We start from the raw sequence: 5,761 nt of genomic DNA on the forward strand, positions 1-5,761 counted from the left end.
GGAAACACCTGTAGAATAAACTAACACCTACAGAATAAACTGTAACACCTACAGAATAAACTGTAACACCTACAGAATAAACGGAAACACCTGTAGAATAAACGGTAACACCTGTAGAATAAACTGTAACACCTACAGAATAAACTATAACTGAATAAACTGTAACACCTACAGAATAAACTGTAGCACCTGTAGAATAAACTGTAACACCTACAGAATAAACGGAAACACCTGTAGAATAAACGGTAGCACCTGTAGAATAAACGGTAACACCTACAGAATAAACTATAACTGAATAAACTGTAACACCTACAGAATTAACTGTAGCACCTGTAGAATAAACTGTAACACCTGTAGAATAAACGGAAACACCTGTAGAATAAACGGTAGCACCTGTAGAATGAACTGTAACACCTGTAGAATAAACTGTAACTGAATAAACTGTAACACCTGCAGAATAAACTAACACCTACAGAATAAACTGTAACACCTACAGAATAAACTGTAACAGAATAAACTAACACCTGTAGAATAAACTGTAACTGACTAAACTGTAACACCTGTAGAATAAACTGTAACTGACTAAACTGTAACACCTGTAGAATAAACTGTAACACCTACAGAATAAACTGTAACACCTGCAGAATAAACTAACACCTATAGAATAAACTGTAACACCTACAGATTAAACTGTAACACCTACAGAATAAACTGTAACAGAATAAACTAACACCTGCAGAATAAACTGTAACAGAATAAACTAACACCTGTAGAATAAACGGTAACACCTGTAGAATAAACGGTAGCACCTGTAGAATGAACTGTAACACCTGTAGAATAAACTGTAACTGAATAAACTAACACCTGCAGAATAAACTAACACCTACAGAATAAACTAACACCTGTAGAATAAACTGTAACTGAATAAACTAACACCTGCAGAATAAACTAACACCTACAGAATAAACTAACACCTGTAGAATAAACTGTAACTGACTAAACTGTAACACCTGTAGAATAAACTGTAACACCTGTAGAATAAACTAACACCTACAGAATAAACTGTAACAGAATAAACTAACACCTGCAGAATAAACTGTAACACCTACAGAATAAACTGTAACAGAATAAACTAACACCTGCAGAATAAACTGTAACTGACTAAACTGTAACACCTGCAGAATAAACTGTAACACCTACAGAATAAACTGTAACACCTACAGAATAAACTGTAACAGAATAAACTAACACCTGCAGAATAAATTGTAACAGAATAAACTAACACCTGTAGAATAAATTTACATTTACCTGAGCTGCAGCAGACTCACCTTTTCTGCAGGGGGTGCCGCCTCTGTGTTCTGTGTTCAGGTGGTAGGAGAACCTCATGGTGCTGAACTGACTGGAGAAGGAGGGAGGACGGAGACTGAGCCTGAGCAGAGCGCTGCCTGGTGAGTTCAGCTGCATGCCAACACCTGAACAGGTACGTCCGTTCACATCTGTACGTCCTTCCTGCTCCCAGTCACTTCATCCTCAGATCTCCAGATGTTCTGTAGTGGAATCAGCTTGGTTCTCCAAAAGATCACAGAAATCACATCTCTGCTTCCCTGCATCCATCCAGGAAGTCCACATCTACTGGGTCAAGTTCTGGTCTCTGTTGGTTCTGGTCTCTGCTGGTTCTGGTTGGACCCGTGTCTCCCCTCCTTCATCCTCCCCCTCTCTCCTCCATCTTGTCGTCTTCTCGTCATTCATCCAGGTCAAACTTTATGGTGGTCCTTCGTGTCCATCGCCGTGTCCACGTCACGCCTCCACGGAAACCACCAGTGGACCAGCTGAAGTGGCTCCGGGTCAGAATCAGGTCCAGATGTGGAGCCTGAAGGTTCCAGCTGCTCAGACTGAAGGAAAAGTCCTGAACGTGGAATAAGTTTAGATCCGGACTGAAGAGTCGTCTGGCTTCAGACTCAGACTGGTTCTCAGTTTGTCCAGACAGTTCTGTTGGGTTCTGCTGGGTTCTCTGTCTCTTTGTGTGGAGCTGTTACAGAGTGGACTCCTCCTCCTGTAGACATCTGATCCCGAACTCCTCCTCCTCCATCTGCTTCTCATTTTCTCTGGCTGCTTTTTTCAGGCTGAAACTCAAAGCAGAAGGAAAACTATTTCCTCTCAGCTGATCTATATCCGGCCAGCAGGGGGCTCCACCTCCTCAGCTGCTTAGCACCATCCAGATGATATCTGGGACTCAGAAGTTCAGTCACATCTCACTGCTTCTCCTTCAGGTCAGTGATGTCCTGGACCATTGATATCAGGAGTTCTCTCTCTGCTGCTTTCATGTTTGTGACCTACTGATGTTCAGGTCTGAGTGTTGGAGGTTCTTCTAATCAACTGAATGCAGGCTCTCATTTTAAAACTGGTTTATTGATTTTTTTAAAAAAATACAGAGTTAAAAATAAAAACAGGATTCAGCAGAAGATCAAAGTTTCCTTCATGAGCGACTTTCTGACTTCCTGCTCCTCAGACGGTAACGAGGCTGGAGATGATGGAGAACATGCAGATGATGGAGATGATGGAGAACATGCAGACGATGGAGAACATGCAGATGATGGAGATGGAGAACATGCAGATGATGGAGAACATGCAGATGATGGAGATGGAGAACATGCAGATGATGGAGAACATGCAGATGATGGAGAACATGCAGACGATGGAGAACATGCAGATGATGGAGATGGAGAACATGCAGATGATGGAGATGGAGAACATGCAGATGATGGAGATGATGGAGAACATGCAGATGATGGAGAACATGCAGATGATGGAGAACAGAGGTCACAGTTAAAACACTGAATAATAAAGTTATATCAGGAAAATGTTAATTCTACACAAATAAACAAATTTTAAAAGGTTTGAAAATTATAGGTCACAAGAAAACGTTGAAAAAATCTATAGAAATCTTTCTTTTAAAAAACCATCAAGTATAAAATGACTGATGAACACCTCCAACAAAAAGATCTAAATACAGAAAAGTGTTCAAAAATAGATAAATATAGAAAGAATATATTCTGAAACACAGCAGAACTTAGTTTTAAAATATCAATATGGAAAACAAAAATGCCAAATTATGTCTAAGTTTACAAACGTCTAAAATGACATTTTAAAAATCTGACTTTCGTTTATAAAATGTCCAAAAAACAATGAAATGATGTTAAAATAAACACTAATATTAATGTAGTAAAAAGTTTACTGATAGAGGACTCTAGTAAAATAAATAATGTTCTGTAGTCCATTCCAGCGTAGTGAAGAAAAATCGTGTTCATGTCAGACAGAAAAGGTTCTTTAGAGCAGTGGTTCTCAACCCTGTTCCTCAGGACCCCATGTCCTCCATGGTTTAGATGCTTCTGCAGAGGCTTGATGACGAGCTGATCATTTGAATCAGGTGTGTTCTAAATCTAAACATGCAGGACATGGGGTCCTGAAGGAACAGGGTTGAGAACCACTGTTCTAGAGACTCTGATGTTAGAGAACAAACAGCTGATTGGAGAGAAGGACTTTCTCTTCTATCTCAAATAAACAAACACCAGATCTCACATGAATGAAGAAAAACTGTTGAACGTGAAAAAATAATCATGAATTCAAACTATTAGAAAATGTCACAACCACTAAAAATATCCACAGGATGTGAAAACGTTCTGAAATGTTTAGGATCCGTTCCATCAGGAACTCTGATCAATGAAAGTCCAGAGACACAAACTGATCGATCAGTCGTCAATAATGTGATCAGACCCACCCGGGGTTCCTCCACCAGGACACTGTGGACCAGAGGAGAGGACTTAGAGGTTCTGCTGAGGACCACGCTGGAACCTGAGAACGACACAGGAACATTTACAGTAACTACCAACAGGAAGTGACATCACACAGGAAGTTCTGATTCCATTCTAATCGCTAGAACAATGATGATCTGTTTGATGGACCTCAGCTTCACTCAAACATCTGAAACGGAACTCAGGACGATTAGAACGCTTCCTATCAGATAAAAAAGGATACGAAGGAGAACCAGAACCAGACTGATGCTTGTTCCTCTGTTAGAACCACCAGAACCAGACTGATGCTTGTCCTCTGTTAGAACCACCAGAACCAGACTGATGCTTGGTCCTCTGTTATGAACCATCAGAACCAGACCTGATCGCTTGTGTCCTCTGTTATGAACCATCAGAACCAGACTGATGCTTTGTTCCTCTGCTAAGAACCCACCAGAACCAGACTGATGCTTGTTTCCTCTGTTAGAACCACCAGAACCCAGACTGGATGCTTGTTCCTCTGCAGAACCATGCAGAACCAGACTGATGCCTTGGTCCTCTGTTAGAGACCACCAGAACCAGACTGATGCTTGGTCCTCTGTTAGACCACCAGAACCAGACTGATGCTTGGTCCTCTGTTAGACCCAACGACTGAATGCCCCCCCAGACTGATGCTTGTTCCTCTGTTTAGAACCATCAGACCAGACTGATGCTTGTCCCTCTGCTAGAACCCAACCAGACTGATTGCTTGGTCCTTTGACCAGACTGATGCTTGGTCCTCTGTTAGAACCATCAGAACCAGACTGATGCTTGTTCCCTCCTGTTAGAACCACCAGACCAGACTGGATGCTGTTCCTCTGTTAGAACCACCAGAACCAGACTGATGCTTGTTCCTCTGCTAGAACCATCAGAACCCAGACCTGATGCTTGTTCCTCTGTTTAGAACCACCAGAACCAGACTGATCTTGGTCCTCTGTTAGAACCACCAGAACCAGACTGATGCTTGGTCCTCTGTTAGAACCACCAGAACCAGACTGATGCTTGTTCCTCTGCTAGAACCACCAGAACCAGACTGATGCTTGGTCCTCTGTTAGAACCACCAGAACCAGACTGATGCTTGTCCTCTGTTAGAACCACCAGAACCAGACTGATGCTTGTTCCTCTGTTAGAACCACCAGAACCAGACTGATGCTTGTTCCTCTGTTAGAACCACCAGAACCAGACTGATGCTTGTTCCTCTGTTAGAACCATCAGAACCAGACTGATGCTTGTTCCTCTGCTAGAACCACCAGAACCAGACTGATGCTTGTCCTCTGTTAGAACCACCAGAACCAGACTGATGCTTGTTCCTCTGCTAGAACCATCAGAACCAGACTGATGCTTGTTCCTCTGTTAGAACCACCAGAACCAGACTGATGCTTGGTCCTCTGTTAGAACCACCAGAACCAGACTGATGCTTGTTCCTCTGTTAGAACCACCAGAACCAGACTGATGCTTGTTCCTCTGTTAGAACCACCAGAACCAGACTGATGCTTGGTCCTCTGTTAGAACCACCAGAACCAGACTGATGCTTGTTCCTCTGTTAGAACCACCAGAACCAGACTGATGCTTGTTCCTCTGCAGAACCACCAGAACCAGACTGATGCTTGTTCCTCTGTTAGAACCACCAGAACCAGACTGATGCTTGTTCCTCTGCTAGAACCACCAGAACCAGACTGATGCTTGTTCCTCTGTTAGAACCACCAGAACCAGACTGATGCTTGTTCCTCGTTAGAACCACCAGACGACACATCAGAACCAGACTGATGCTTGTTCCTCTGTTAGAACCACCAGAACCAGACTGATGCTTGTTCCTCTGTTAGAACCACCAGAACCAGACTGATGCTTGTTCCTCTTTAGAACCACCAGAACCAGACTGATGCTTGTTCCTCTGCTAGAACCACCAGAACCAGACTGATGCTTGTTCCTCTGCT

At 42.7% G+C, this 5,761-nt stretch overlaps 1 long non-coding RNA gene across 1 annotated transcript; it reads right to left on the bottom strand.

Annotated features, from left to right (window-relative positions):
* Positions 1–2,390: 2,390 nt before the first annotated feature.
* Positions 2,391–4,009, bottom strand: LOC127533545 (uncharacterized). Its single transcript, XR_007941276.1, has 2 exons — positions 3,779–4,009; positions 2,391–2,521 (listed from the first exon to the last, which is right to left on the bottom strand). It is a non-coding gene; the product is annotated as an uncharacterized LOC127533545 (long non-coding RNA).
* Positions 4,010–5,761: the final 1,752 nt, after the last annotated feature.

Source organism: Acanthochromis polyacanthus, chromosome 4, assembly GCF_021347895.1.
Source record: "Acanthochromis polyacanthus isolate Apoly-LR-REF ecotype Palm Island chromosome 4, KAUST_Apoly_ChrSc, whole genome shotgun sequence".
Lineage (NCBI taxonomy): Eukaryota > Metazoa > Chordata > Actinopteri > Pomacentridae > Acanthochromis > Acanthochromis polyacanthus.